The sequence below is a fragment of the Passer montanus genome, unplaced genomic scaffold, assembly GCF_014805655.1.
Source record: "Passer montanus isolate IOZ18808 unplaced genomic scaffold, ASM1480565v1 scaffold44, whole genome shotgun sequence".
NCBI classification, from domain to species: domain Eukaryota; kingdom Metazoa; phylum Chordata; class Aves; order Passeriformes; family Passeridae; genus Passer; species Passer montanus.
This window is the reverse complement of record NW_024369262.1, coordinates 2,979,565-2,994,668: the sequence shown is the minus strand read 5'-3', so window position 1 is coordinate 2,994,668 and position 15,104 is coordinate 2,979,565. Positions and strand designations below refer to the sequence as shown.

At 43.1% G+C, this 15,104-nt stretch overlaps 1 protein-coding gene across 4 annotated transcripts in view; it reads left to right on the top strand.

The window, feature by feature from the left end:
* Positions 1-15,104, top strand: part of FAM222B (family with sequence similarity 222 member B) — a 34,335-nt gene that overhangs the window by 3,778 nt on the left and 15,453 nt on the right. Inside the window, exon 1 of one of the 4 annotated variants that reach the window (XM_039720556.1) lies at positions 7,191-7,316. The exons of the other annotated variants lie outside the window; for them this stretch is intronic. The gene's annotated coding sequence lies outside the window, so the exon portion shown is untranslated. Of the gene's footprint in view, positions 1-7,190; positions 7,317-15,104 lie in introns of those variants that run through there. 4 annotated transcript variants of the gene reach the window in all.

Here is a 15,104-nt window from a genome sequence, read left to right as displayed (position 1 = left end):
TAAGAATTATTCTACATTTATGTATTCCCATTGCTTAACTTGTTTATGCTGTGTGTGAAGATTAGTCCAAGTTTGCAGGGTTTATGAGGAAAATGGTGATATTTCATTCTTGGAATGATTTCTCAGGAATGCAGTTTGGCTGCAGTGTGGATTTGGTGGGGAATAGTGGGGGTGTAACACTTGGGGATGAAAACTGGGAAAGATTTTTCCTGTGAGTTCCCAAGTCCTGTGCAGGGATTCTGGAGTGCTTGGAATGTGTGGAGCACTGGGTTGTTGATGTATTTAGAGATAAGTGAACTGTTCCAGCCTTTCAGATAGATGCATTGATGGGTGTACTAGGGGGAAAATGTTTTAGAAAACAGGTTCTATGTAAAAGCAACACTGAGACAAAGCTCTAAGTACAATTCTGCTGAATTAGGTGACGGATGCTGCCTGCAGCAGGTGTGGGTCCTGCAGGATCTTTGGTGCTAACATTTAATTTCTTGTGGTGTCTGTAGTAAAGGTGATGTAGAAAAGGTGAACCATGAAAGTGCAGCTATTTTTAGTTTTAAAGAAAAAAAAAGCAGTCAGAAAATGATCTACTAAGTGATACATTGCTGACGTCTGTAGTGCAGCCAACCCAATTAAGGTGCCATATATTGTTTCCAGCAGGATTCTGATTGTTTCTAATTTGGGAACCACGCGAGAGCGATGGAAATAGGTGAAACGCCGTGCTCTGCTCTTCAGAGTGATCTAGCATCCAGTTTCTCTGTCATTTCCCTCCTCATACTGGGACAATCTCCCTGGCCTGGCTAAGGTGGGAGCCACACATGCAAAAAAAAACCACTCCTGCGTGTTTTTGTTGGTAAAATATCCCATAAGTCAGTTTGAGTGCTGTGGATTATTTTCTCATTTCCTGGCCCCAGCATATCCTTTGCTGTATCCTGCTGTCCCTTTCCTTGCCTTCATGTTGTTAAACTTGGAGTGTGCATGTTGGAGGATGTGTGTCTCACAGTCCTGCCCTTTCCTGTGCCTGTCCCTTGCCACTCATTTCTTTCCTCTCCACAGACAGTTGCTGCATGGAAAACACTTTGAAAAATACTGTAAGGTGACTGTCTTGAGCCAATACCACATATATCTTTGTATATATGTATAGATCTAGTTAAAATTCTGTTGGAAGGAAATCTTTGTATGAACCTTTTTCAAATGCAGATGCTCCCACTCTCCGAAGTAAACTTCCTCCTCTGCTTATCTTTTTTTAAACCTGGAATGAAAAACAGAATGTCTTCTTAACATCTGGAAAGGGGAGCCCTTCATGCCTACTTTATATTCTTTTATCCAGCATTGTTCTTCATTCATCCTTCTGTTCTGGCACTGGTTTGCTTAATTTGTTGTTTTCTAAGCTGAAGGAATGTCATGTGCTTTGGCTTTGTTGTGGACAGGGAAAATTAGGGATTTGCTCACCCTTCACTTCCAGCTCATCAGTGTGTTCTGATTCTGGGCTGGGTTTTATTTTCTTCAGCTACAGCAAAGCCCTCAGCTTTTGCCTCAGATGGGTGGTGTGTTCCTGGAGCTGGTAATTTGTGCATCCCTTGACTTTAAATTGTTCACAGCTCTGCTGAGCATTTGTGAATGAGTGTGGAGGAAAATCAATATATGAAAAAGGCAGAGTAGGGGAGGGAAAAGAGCTCTTCCAGCACCTTTTCCTGGTCACACCATTGCCTGATTTAGTTTTTGTGTCTGTGAACTCTTTAGTGTTTAAATTTAGAAATAGATTGTTTTGGAACAAGTCACTTTTAAGATCGTTTCCAGGAGATTTGTGTGTAATTTAATCCCATTCAGGTTTGCTGCTCTCTGATCTGCTTGTTCTGCAAGACTTCAGGTTCTCTATTTCCCTGTACCTCTCCCACTATATTCTACAAATCTGCTGGAGTTTTTTTTTCCAGTCAAAACTGAAGCAACATTTATGAATCCTTTTATACCTTTTCTATTCCCTGTTTCTATTCATTGGCAAGGTGGTGTTTCTTATAACAACCTGGGGGTTTCAAAATCTAACTCCAGTGTCTCTGAAAGATCTCATTAGTGATTATTATTCAAATACTCTAGAAATCGAATGTGTATGCTTTAGAACTTAGCCTGAATAATATATTTAGTATTTCTGCTGTATATTCTCTTATGTTTACTATTAATTTCCATCGCTGCTTAGTTTAATATTTCAGGGCATCTTTTTACTTAGAGCTTATCAATGAGTGAAGTTGCTGATGAAGAACAAAAAAAAATTCTTCTCAGAATGTGACAGCCCAACATAACATCTCAGCCACTTGAATTTAAGTTGAGACAGGAAAGAATTAAGATTTTTCCATACTTCCATCTAGTGTGCATGGAGGAAATTGCATCCATGGCTAAAATCCCAGGCATTCTCCTAGCAGTTCCAGTTGGGCAAGGATCATCATCCACTGGTCTTTGTTAAGCAGTTGCTGCTGATGAACTGACAGGTTTGAGATCTGACTATTTATATGGTGGTACCTTTGTGATGTCCTTAAAATGGTGACGTGTGAAGTGTGAGAAAAATCACCTTTCACCATGTGGTGTTCGTGCTCTCCTTCACTGTGTTCTGCTCTATTTACTTGTCACTCCGTGCTAGGATTTCAGCTGCTTGATTTATGAATTATTGCTATTGAAATAAAATTAAAGTGGCTGTTCAGTTATTTAAAAGCCAATTAAATCTGATTTTATTCTGATGTAACATTTCCAGTGAAAGGGCATAAAATGCAGTCTGTGGGGGAAAGTTAGATCTAAAAATGGTTAGTGTTTATTTTTTATAATCTGTCCTTTCAACAGCTTGACTTGGCAAATAAAATCCTGTGCAATCTCACAGCAGTGACTGCAGATGTTAGAAGTTGCTCTGTATATTGAAAATAAAACAGGTTTAATACTTTCAGTGATCCTGTATAAACCTTTAGCTGTGGCTGCTGGTTGGAGAATGTATCCAGCCAGGGGAGAGGAATTTGCAAAGCTTTTGGAGAATATAATTTATTTGCCAGCCTTTGGTGGCTTTGAAAGGTAGAAACAAAGGGTCTTTTGGGACAAACCTTTCTCAAATCATGGGCTGTGCTGTCCTGAGGGATCAATGTTAGAATTAGTTGAGTTTCCAGTATCAGATTGTGCTAATTACTGTGAGGTCCCTGCTCACAGGAGACACTCTTGGGCTGCACTTTGAGAAGTGCAGCCCAAGAACCTCATTCATGCACGGACAGAGAAGGGTCACAAGTGTTGTGTTGGAGAGCCAAATTCACTCTTAAAAATCTGCTGGGGCACGGACACTCCAAAGTACTGAAATCACCAGAAAATATCCTGCCAAGACTTGTAGTCCTGAATTTAAAATAGCAATAAATACAGCAAGTGGAGAATGAGCAGGTACTTTTCATTACGTGTGGCAATTAAAATGTGTCTCTTGGTAGTGGTGTTTCTTACTAGGGAAATGACAGTGCAAATCCCAGTTTTATTCTGACAATTTCACACTGTACATGATATCTTCTGTGGGCATGGAGGGTGCTGGCTGAGCCTGTTTCAATATGAAGAGCCTGGTTTGCCTTATTTTTTTATTAAAAATAAATCATATTGATGTGGATGTAATTTTATTTGTGACTAGACAAGCCTGCACTAGCCAGCTCTCAGGTTTGTGGCGTCTGTCTCCAACAAGATCATAGATACGGAGAAAATGATTTATTTTAGTATCCAGTGCTCAGATAAAACTCTGGTTTTGTGCAGATGGCACTGAAAGGATAACACAGCTCGGACAAACTTGTATAAACCACCATCTATTTCTACCAGAATCCAAATCTTCAGTACATCAGTAATATTGAGGTTTATATTTTTGTAACCTGGTGGGGTTTTTTTGGTGTATTGATGTATTTGCTGAGTGTAGAGGTTGGTGGGGATGGTGTACTCTGGTCTGGCTGCCCTGTGTATCTTGGAGGGTTCTTCCTGGCACTCTGCAGAGCTGGTGGGAATTGTCTGGTTGATCTTGGAGAATGCTTTGGGCTTTTGGAATGGAAAGCATGCAGGAGTGTGAGGGTGCTCAGCTTTTTGGAGAGGGTTGGAGACAGCGCAGGTGTTTGGGAGGGACCTGCTCCTCCCTCAAAGGCTTTTATAAAACACTTTACTAGAGCACAGTCACATTCTGATAGCGGCACTAATTCTAAATAAGTGTTTGCTAAACAACGTTAATGGATTTAAAATGTTTTTAGGAATAGTTATTAGTCTTTCAGTCTCGTATGGTGAAGGGAGTTTTGTCTCGATGGGGGGCTGCCATTTTAATGCTTCCTGGCAGGAGGCCTATTTTGATCATGCAAATTAGGTTGGAAAAAGTAGGCTAAGCCATTAAAAAGTAGGAGAGATCATGAAATTTTAAATTTTTAAGGTGACTGTCTTTCTAATTATTAACATTTTTGTTATCATCGTTCACATATGTCACTTCATTTCCCTTAATTCTCGTGTCCTTATCCCTTAACTCTGACAGCCTCAGTGCTGGTTGCTTTTGCATCCACCACTCCAAATGGAAGCTGCAGTCCATTGGCTATTTTATTCCCAGCAAGGTGCTTGGAAATACTGCCACGTGGTGTGTTTTGTTGTATAATTAGAAATGCAGATACAGTCTTTTTACTTGCACCATGGTTAATTTTTTCCTATCCCGTTAACATTAATAGGGACTGAAGGTTAAGCTTACGTAAACTCCAGATATTTACAGGGTTCTTGTTGGCAAGGGAATCAATTCTGGGAAGTGGGAAAGGGGCACATGGGTGAGGGCTGGAGGCAGTGTCCAGAGAAGGCTGGATCTCAGGTGGGAAGACACCAGGATCTCATCAGGGTTTCATCTTCCCCACCGGTTTCTGGGCAGGAGGATGGACTGACACAGCACTGGTGGAGCTCAGGATCCCTCTGGGGGTTTGGGGAAGAGTCCCCTGTTCCCCCCAGGAGCCACATGGATCCTGCAGGAACCCTGCAGCCCATCTCTCACATCCTGCTCCTCTGGGCAACGAGTGCGTCAGCAAAATAACTGCCTTGGTGCCCATAGGCTTGCAAGCTTCATTTAATCCTATTAATTTTTAATAGAAAATTAATATTAAGCCAGCATACTTCGAACATGGCTTTGCCTGTGCTCAGAAAGACCCTCAGCTCGTGTTTGCTTTGGAGTGTTGGATCCTGCAGGAACAAGCCCCTCCTGGAGCAATTTGGGGCTAGGAGCAGAGGGATGCTGTCACCTCCAGCAATTACAGTAACAGTGCCGTGTTCCACCTCAGTGATCACAAGTGTTGGTCGGATTTCAAATCTCTCTCTCCAGAAGGGGTGTTGGGTGTGCCATGCATGGATAAACTGAGAGGAACTGGGCATTTCCAGCTAAAAATGTGCAACAAATGTATTTGTGTCAATTAGCACTGCGCTGACCCGACCGGAGTCTGATGGAAAATGCCAACAGTTGGATATCAATTTTGCAAGGACTTCAGTAAATACTAATCTATGCAACTTAGGGGTGATGTTGTGCAAAAAAAGGGCATATTTTTAATTGCCATTTTCAGCTTTGCTACAGTTGATGTTCTGCAGCCTCCAGAACAGTAAACTCGAAACAGGAAGGTCGACTCTTGGAGCTGATGGTATCTTTGTCCTTAAGAGAAATTCTGGGAAAGTAAGCTGCATTCCTTAGCTCTTGCAGCCCTTTTTAATTGTTTTTTCTCACAACCTTAGCCTGATCTTATCACCCAAGTAATTGTTGCATCATATTTGCTTTATTGTCCCTGCTGGGATGCCAGATAATTGCTTTATACCTTTTAATGGAAAGTGTTTGGGAAGCCTGTTACCTCTGGGACATAGATGAGCGGTGCTGCAACTATTGCAACAGTTGCATTTTTCCCATTTTTCAGAAGCTGGGTGGGAATCCAGCAGGGGAAGGCTTGGATGGCTGGCACCTTCTCTAGAATTGAGTAGCAGCCATAAAGTTACTTGTGTTTTAAACCCCATCATAAAAGTAAAGCTGCCAGCTCTGCTGTGCCTTGTGTTTGGGTATATCTTATCTGCGGGAATATTCAGCCAGACTTTCCCTTATGAAGTAGTATTGTAGGGTATTAATTATTCATAGTCAGTTTAATTCTTCTTTCTTGCATATTTAATTGTAATAGCATGCTGTATGTCACAGTGATTTCCCAGAAGAACTGTACACCAAAGGCAAACCATTCAGGTATATAGTCTTAAATATGTCCGTGCTAATCTTTGTTGTTTAATTTTGGAGCAGAATGGGATGTTATCAGATGTTTCTTCCAGGGAAACAATTATGCAAAATCATGATTTCGCTTAATCTTTTCAGCTGAAATTTTCGAGCTGAAATAGCTGGTTTGATTTCTACTGATGACGTGTGCGTTGTCTTGCTTATTTTATGAGGAAAAAATGCTTAATGGGAGGGAGGATGTGACTTTTGTTTTCTTCTCTGCAGCGGGGGAGCCTTTATCAAAGACTTTGGAAGTGTCAATCGATTCTGTGCAGAAGATGAAGGAAGGGAATAAGATTTTTATTGAGTTTTTTTCAGTGATCAGAATAGCAATGCCAAATGCTTGTGTGATTAAGATTTTTTTAAACATTTTTTTTAACGACTGCGATGGGCTCTTAGTGCTTGATGTGAGAAAATATTGGAGGCACAGGAACTGCAAATGCATTCACAATTTGATTTGCATTACCCTCCTTCCAGAGCTGTTTCTCGCTTGTAAGACACTTGGTAAAAGCGAATCCCTCGTGTTTGGAGAGCAGGATTGTTCTCGGAGATTTACTGTAGGAGTTTAAACTTCTGAAAAATCTGTTTACAATGTGTCTGAACTGGAGCATAGAGGACACAGTAGAGACTGTTATCTGTTTACTGCTCAGATAAGGAGGTGGAATAGATTGCTGGCCTGTTTCTGAACTCTGCTTAATGAATGGTTGCTAGGCAAATTGCATCTCAATCAGCTTAATCCTCAAGATGTCATTTACAGGTCTGCTCTTTGTGAGGGCCAGAACCGTGCGCTTTCAAACTGCACAGGCCAGAAATTGCTAGCAAAGCAGCTTAGAATAGCTTGTTCAAAAATTCAGTGTACATGTGCTGCTGAGCTGCCCAATTTAAAGTGCCTGTTGTCGCAGGGCCGTCACCGCCTGGCCATGCGCGAGATGAGGCGTGCGGTGATAGACAGGAGGCAGCAGCATCCTTAGCACCGTTTCTGGAGCAGCACAGCCCACACCACCACGTTTTGGCACTGGATTAACGTGAAAGAAAGCGTTTCTAAATGGGGACCGCACTGCTGACGTGATGAAAGGTATTTCTGCTTTGGCTGAGCTCGCTCGGAGCCGGGTGTGATGTTGGGGTGCGTACGTGGGACACGGTGAACAGGTGGGGATGGGAGGTGGTGTCACCTGGCACGGGACAGGGAGCTGGGGCTGGCCCTGCTGAGAGAGCTGTAGTGAGGAGAGGGCACAGGCTGGTTGTGTGAAAGCTCCACGCTGCCTCTGGAACGTTGGACTTTCTCCTGCGGCGTCAGGCGAGAGCCAATTAATCGCATATGCTGGCATGTGGGATGCCCACATACATTAGGCTCATGGTTTAGTCCAAAGGAAAAAGTTTCCTAATATAGTTAAGCTTTAACAGTCCCTTTGTAAAGAAAGATAACAAGATACTGGTTTTATTGGTTTCCCATGACAGCGATTAATCTTGTTGCGGGCAGTGCATTGTTCTTTGCATGGCTACACCTTCCTTTCCTTTGAAATACATCCTCTGAGTGCTGTGTGTCAAGACACCAAGCACTCTAAAGGCAGACTGGAAAAGGCTGGACTTATTGAATACAATAGGTATTTTACAACTGTTCATGGTCACCTTGTGCTGATGTGAAGTGTCCTTCACATGACACAGTTATTAAAAATCCAGGTGTGAGTGTACTGAGTGAACTTTGAAGTACTTGCATAGTTGGGTTGTGTGCAGCTTTTGTATTCAAAAATACTGGGGGTTTTTTTAGGAAAAGATGGCATTAAAGCATTGAGAGCCTCTCCAAATAAAACATAAATAAAATATTCCACCTCAGTCACAGGCAAAATGACAGTGGTGCTTGCATCTTTACACTGTGGATGGGAAGAGGGCTGTCGAACAGAAGACTTTGTGATCAGAGAGTGCTTTTCATGCAAATGAAGATTTTATTACGTGCTGCTGAATCAGGGGCTTGTGTAGCGAGAACAGCACAGAAGTGATAAGATCACTTTGTCATAGCTTGAAATTTTGCCCAGCGTGTCTTTCAGATTGCTGAAACGAGCAAGAAACACTCTTATTAAGGGCACAGCAGTAACTGATACAATATTTGGGGGGTAGGGCTGTTGTTTCTTGGTTGGGTCTGTCTGCAGGGTTCTGCCACATGTCCACAGCCCTGACTGCAAAGCAAGGAGGAACTGCAACCTGTAGGTCACCCCGTGCAGCAGCAAAGTCCTAAAAGCTCCTGTTCCTGACAGCATCCCTGTTCTGCTCGGAGTGAATGGGTGCAGAATCTCCTCTCTGCTGCCAGCCAGGAGCTGTTAGCACTGATCAGAGCCGAGCTGTCCATCCTTTTGGCTGGGATAGCCTGTGTTGTCCATTCCCAGGTCGTGCAGGGGCTCTTTGCACCTGCCACGGGGGCTGTGTTTTGCTGCAGAGGGCACCCATCCAGAGCTGCCTCTGCTGGGTTTTCCTTTTGCATTTGTTAGCTAATATCATCTTCCCCATGTCCTTTCTTCCATGGTTAGAACCGGTTTGGTTTAATGAGGGCTGTTGTTGCCAACAGGGGAGTGGATATGTGTGGTGGAGCAGGCATCTAAATCTTCCCCTGCAGATGGGGAGCGTTCAGCATCCTGACATGACCTTGGTGAAAGTTCTCTGGCGTGTTACTTTCCCTCTTTATTTATCTCCTTTCTGTGTAGCAGCTTGGCTTCCAGGGAAGTGTCCGAGCTATTGGAAATCTGTCCTCTCTTCTCTTCCCCTCTCCAGAGACATTGTCAGCGTAACACCCAAACTACTTAGATTGACGCCTGAATATTCTGCTTTTGCACAATCAGGAGGCATTCAGTGAAAGTAGCAAGAGGAGAAGAAGTTTAAGATTTAGGACTGACATTTTTAGACACTTTTCAATCCACAATTTTGCACAGTCTTGATGAGAAAGGTCAGAGACTTCCTTCACATGGGATGCCCCTGTGTGTATGTGTTGAGCATCCAAGTGTACAGCACAGGGGAAAAACATTCTTAACAGCCATCAGATTGCAGTGTGGAGTTGTTCATATTTCATATTCTTATCTGAAGAATCTAGGAGCAAAATCCAACCCTGCATGTTCCTGGAGAGTTTCAGAGCAGTAGGATGGAACCTTTTGCCTGTTTTTCTCATGCAAATTATGGTAAGGATTATTCAGTGTTTAAAATCTGGTTTATACTGGCTTCTGAATTTCATTTAAAATAAACATCTGGAGAGCTTTTTGATCTCCTGTGCAAGACTGTTGTTTGCCTGCCTCGTTAAAATGACTTCTGCTTAATTTTTAGTGAAAGGCAAAGACCTAGATGGTTTCAGCCCAGAGGCAATCTAAATGCTTCCCCTTCTGCAGTTAGAAATTTCCATGAGCAGATACTTAAAATCTGTTCTCTTAGGGAATGTGGCAGCGATAGGTATCTGTTTTTTCCATGCTGCAATTTGGGATTTGCAGAGCTGCTACCTGTAGTGCCATTTGTACTTCTGCAGAGCCTCGTTCTCCTGGAGCCAAGCACATGCTGGAGCAGATGCTGCCTTCAAGAATTTTGCTCTTGTCCCTTTGCAGCTTGCAGTCCAAAGCCCTCCTTGGGAAGATTGCCACGGTGTGCTGCTATCCCACAGTCAGAGCACTGCAACAGGGAGTCATCAGTGATTTATTCAAGTAGCTGCTACATTCAGAGTCTGTTTTCTGTGATTTGACAGGAGCTCACTCCTCTGCTCTGCACTGCAGACTGAAGCCTGTGCCCATGGCGAGGGCTGGGTATAGGGCTGGCTATGTGCTTCCAGTGGCTTTCTGGCTTTGAAACAGGTTCCTGTTGCTCTTTGCACAGCCTGGAGCAGTGATCTGTGCAGGCAGTGTCTGCAGAGCTGGAGTGACTTTACCTCTTTGTTTTTTCTCCAAATTCATATCTGTATGAGATCAGCTGGTCCCATATCGTGTGTGAAGTAGTTAAATGCTACCCTGCATCTATAAGATGTGATTTCCCCCCCTCCCCCCTTTCTAGTCTCTTTGATCAAATCAAATAAAAACGCAGTGCTTTCATTTCTAGTTTTATAGTTTCAAAGACAATCTCTTGACGTGCTCGAGCAGTCTGGACCTGAGTCCCTTTTTTCCTTAGTCCAAAGGCTCGCTGTGTCTTGTGCCTTTCTCTGTATCAGCAGTTGCAATCTGCATTAGCTTTTATCTGCATCAAAAGACAAATGGAAGAGAGCAGGACCCTGCAGGAATGGGAAACAGCCTTACATGTGCAATGGAAATATGTAATCCTTACGTTCAGTCTGCCACATGGAGTACAGACCAGTTCCTATACTGGAAATCTCTCAGAAATGGGAGTTTAGATTTTAGCCTTTGAAGGCTGGTTAATCCCCTCCAGTGGTTAATACCGACATAAAATATCCTGTGATGTCAAACTTTTCCTCCTAAATGCTTCTTTTTCCCCTCTTTTTCTTTCCTTTTTTTTTTTTTGCATATGTCAACTATACAAAGCAACACTCAATTTGAGAAATTAGCATTCAAAGCCTCTGTAAGCACTTTATTTTTGTCTGCTTTGTGAGCAGCTGAACACATGTCCAGGCTGAAATACTCAGAGCTGCTGCTGCTTCCCGGCGCGCGCGTGCCAGGCATGGGAGAATTTGGAACTTTGTCCTGAAGAGGCACTCCTGATCCCCCTTCTGTACAAATCTCCTGCTCCACTGCATCCAGGGAGGAAAGGATCCCAGTTAAGCCAGACTGAATCATCCCCAGGGAGATGAGTGCTCTGGTCTCTGTCATCCCGATCAAAATCCCAGCCGTGTCTGATGGCATTCGGAATGTCGCGGTGCTCGTTCCTTTCTCGGAGTGGTGGTGCTCAAAGCAAAGTGTGTTACTTCTCTGCATTAAGGAGTCACATTCAGCTGTTCAAAGCAAGTTGATAAATTGCTTTTCATTAAGTGTCTGAGCGCCAAGGGGTTTGGTGTGTGTTCCAAGGAAAAAATACATTAATTACAGCTTCTGTAGAGCATTTATCAATCACGTAGTTATAAACACTACTAATGCAGTTAATTGAAGGTAGAAAAATTTACCTTTTTGAATTTGTTGACTGAAGCAATTCCGTGGCTGGAAAGACAAATTGGAAATTAAAACCTGGGGGTACTTTTAGTGGGAGCTGCACAGTGGAGGTCAGGGCTGGAGATGGGTTACCAGGAGCTCACCTTTGTGCTCTGTCTGCTGTTGAGGTGCAGGCTGCAGCAGCAGTGTTTGTTCTCTTCTCCCACACAGCCACGTTGTGTTTGCCATGCCAGAGGATCTCCCTGCCTGTGGTACAGTTTCAGCTCCCTCTGTCCTGTCTGTACAATTTATTTATTGCTCTGTGTGTATTGGGGTTTTTTTTTTTAAAGCAGAAGGCAAATGCAGAGGAGGAAAGATGCACAAAAGCAAACAAAAACATCCTGTAGTCTGTAAAACTTTCTGTGAAAAAAGAAATCTTTCATGAATATAAACTTCAGGTAAAGGTGGTGTGTTGGCAGCTGCTGAGGGAGTCAGGTGAGATTGTGCTGAAATTTTTATCAGGTTTTCAGACAAAAACCTTGGTGCTTGTGGTGTGCAGAGGCTTTGAAGGCACCTTGCACGTTCATGTTGCTTTCCCTGTGGCTGTTTTGAACTGCCAGCTGTGCAAGTGGCCGTTTTTCTGCTCAGGAAAGCAGTGAGAATAGCAGAGACTTTTTACAGTAGCTCACCACTAATTTATTTCTTGTCCTTTCCTCTATGGAGTTGTTACAAGGTGGCCTTTTGAGTTTCCTGGGAGATTGATAAGGACATTAGGTCTGTGTCAGGACAAGCCAGCAGGACACCAGCACCTCGTTGTGAAGGTTGACAGGAAAACACCACCCCAAGTGTCTTTGGTATTCACCTGATGGCTTCTATTTTCTGCTGGTGGGTGTTTTGTACATGTGTTGCAGCTTCTGTTTGAGGTTCTTAAAATGCCTTTCATCTTTGCAGCTGGCTGCACGGTATCTCCAACTACAGAAGGAGGTCTTATCTTGCCCTTACAAATGATAAGATGCGTATCCAAGAGCTGATGTGTTTGTGGTCCAGCAGGAAGCTCTGTTGCTGTGCATAATCAGACAGAAATCTCCAGTTTATGATCTTAAAAATGTATTTTTCACTGCTGGTTTTGTAAATGGGCTGTTAAAATTTCACCAGTGTGGGACCATGATTCAGTGTCCAGAGAGAGGAATACTAAACCAAGCTGTCAGTGTGATTGTACAGGTCACAATGGTTCACTTGCATGACCAATGCAAACCAAAATCCATCCTCCCTGTGAGCCCATGTTCACACACCACCAGCACACCTGGTCCAAAAGTGAGTCATTTCCTATTTTTATTCCTTTATATACAAGTTCAGTTTTTCTTTTGTTATGAAGTATAATGCATTCTGCCTCATCTTATTTGCAAATATTTCTCATTTTCAAGTGGATCTATTTTTAAAACAGGACTCAAAACATATTTTTCAATAGCTAACAAATGTCTGCTCTGTTGTTTGTCTGTTGAATAGAGGTAAAATTTGTTCAAAGTTAGCTCTGATTTTTTTTTAAATAATCAGCTTGGAATAAACAGGGAAAGATAGCTGCTTTCCTACCCAGGAACTGTCGTAATCTGTAACTTCTAACAATATTTTAGAAGGAAAAACTGTCTTCCTTCTGTCATGTGAAGCCACAAGGATTTCTGTAAGTCATGATTAAGTCTTTAATTCAGGGCTTTTACAGAGTAAGTGTGGAGTGAGAAGAGATAACAAAACTGGTGATCTTTGTGAAGCAGCCATAGGGGAGGGAACTGTTTCATGTTTCCTTTCCTCTTTGCCTAAGCAGCTGTTTGCTGTACCTAAGAAAAACTTCCTTTTCAGGTCTGGGAAAGCAAGAAAGCCGAGAGGGAGGAATTCTGCCCGAGAGTGGCATGAGGAAGCTCACAGTTCTTGCGTGTCCTGTGTGGTGAAGGAAAGCCCAGAATTACAGCCTCGTGCTTCTCTCACACATGGAACACGTAGGAAAGCTGCACATAACCCTGTTCCTGCTGAGGATGTTGAGGTTATAACTGCAGGCTGTCCCCTATGGGAAAGGGGTCAGTGTGTATTTTGGTTTCTTATCACTTGAAGGCAGAAGGAAGTTGCATAAAGGATGGAGAATGTCTGTTGGTGGGAATGCATGGTACCTCCACTGGGGTATGTGTGAGCTGCATCCTGTATTTTGGTAGAGGCTGGGCTGTTCTGGGTTTCCTTTGGATGGAACTCATCTCAGCTAACCTTAATTTTCCCTCTTGTTCACATGAGAACAGGCAGGCTCGTGTCTGTAAGTCTTGTTCTGTATTTCAGAGCTGCTGTGATGTGGGAGATGCTGCTCGAGCATGTAGGAAGGAGTTGGGTTTAGTTTGCCCCGAGGATAATGGGTGCTTTGGAGGAAGGAATATTTGTTTGTGCCTGACAGTATCTTGTTGAGGAAAATGAGATCTTTTGTGAATGTTACAGCGGTGGGTTGGGAGTCTGTTTTGCATTTTGAAAATAAAAATGTAAGCCTGATATCCAGAGCAAGTTATTTTGGTGACAATGCTGCCTGTGCTTTTAGCTGCTGTGGTTCAGCTGTAGCATCCTTGGCTCCCTCCCCAAATATCCACGGAGCCATATACACCCATAAGATACATACCAGGCTGTGTCCTCATCCCTGTTTCCCACCAGTTCGGCATGAAAAAAATTGAAGTTGGAAGTTACCATATAAAAGGAGAAAGTTAATTAAAGGTCAGAGTGCTTTAGTGTAGTGAAAAGTGAGAGGAGGCAGATACAAAGTTATTCAAATTGCTTTTGACTTCAGGCAGGTCGATTTTCCTATTTCTTGCATATGTTCCCATGGTAAAAGTAGTATCTCATCTGTCTCACAACTGACCACTAGTATTTGTGTTTCAAGCACAGCCAGAAATCCTCATTTGAAGCTTTGGCCAGGCCCTACAGTTGTCCTGACTTGTCTTTTCTACATCTTTCCTTCACCTTAGGAGTGGCCTGCAACACCTGGCAAGACCTACTTTACTCCTCTGCTGTCTGTCAGCTCCTGCCACGTTGCAGAATACAGAGTTAAATCTAAAAATACTCTTAAAAAGAGGTGAGGGCTTTGAGCAAAGTAAAGTAAGCCACTGATTTGGGTCATGAAAGGGAATTGATGTCACTGGTTCTTCCTTGCAGCTTTCTTGATCTGTGAAGTTCAGTTCTGGGCTGTGAAGATGGAGAGGAGCAGGGGTGAGCAAGTGGTGCTCAGGACAGGGAAAGGTGATCTGTGTCCATTTGTCCTCAGCAGACAGCCCAGACTGTGACCTTGTAAGCCTGATGTGAGAAGTCAAGGTGGTGTTAAATGCTTTGCAGTGGTAGAAAACTGTCACCCACTGCTGTCCTTTAAACAAAGAGTGACTGTGGCATCAGGTGATTAAATGCTTCATCCAAAATTATGTCAGGATCCTGTGGTGAGCCAGATACTTCCCTCCATCTCTCCTGTCATAGACTAGTCCATCATCAGGAGACCACTGTTCTAACATAAATATGGCCAAAAAACCTGAAGCCAACTGTAAAAGGAGTCGTGTGCAATTTTTGCCTGTGTCAGAGTGGTTATGTGGCTTCAGTAATGTTTGTTAAGTGCTTTGATATGCTTTGGTGAAGGACAGAGTGTTAATAATTAAAATTGTAAAGAAGTTCTGGAGTAGCATGGGGTTTGACAACCGCTTTCTGGTCTGTTAGTTAACAAAAATGCAAAATATAAATGGACGAATCAGCAGGAACTGAGTTGAACGCTCCCTTCCCCCAGCCACCTGCATGGGCTGAGCACAGAAAGCAGCTAA